This window comes from Pygoscelis adeliae, unplaced genomic scaffold (genome assembly GCF_000699105.1).
Source record: "Pygoscelis adeliae isolate BGI_AS28 unplaced genomic scaffold, ASM69910v1 Scaffold289, whole genome shotgun sequence".
In the NCBI taxonomy this organism is placed as follows: Eukaryota; Metazoa; Chordata; class Aves; order Sphenisciformes; family Spheniscidae; genus Pygoscelis; species Pygoscelis adeliae.
The window spans coordinates 1,344,711-1,344,930 of NW_008825499.1; positions in this window are offsets into that span (position 1 = coordinate 1,344,711).

The window sequence follows — 220 nt, forward strand, 5'->3', positions numbered from 1 at the left end:
TCTATTAAAACAAATTCTCATCATATATTCTTTTATGTTCCTGATCATGTTTTATTTCTGATAACAGATGGCAGGCATGTCTTGCTGCTTGAAAAGCCTCCTATTGCTGAATTATGAGAATGTGATCTCTTCCATAATTACACTTGCCAATGTGTCTTGGGTGGATGTAATACATATTTATCCCTTGTCTGACTCTGTAAGATGAGTTGAGGCAGTGGAA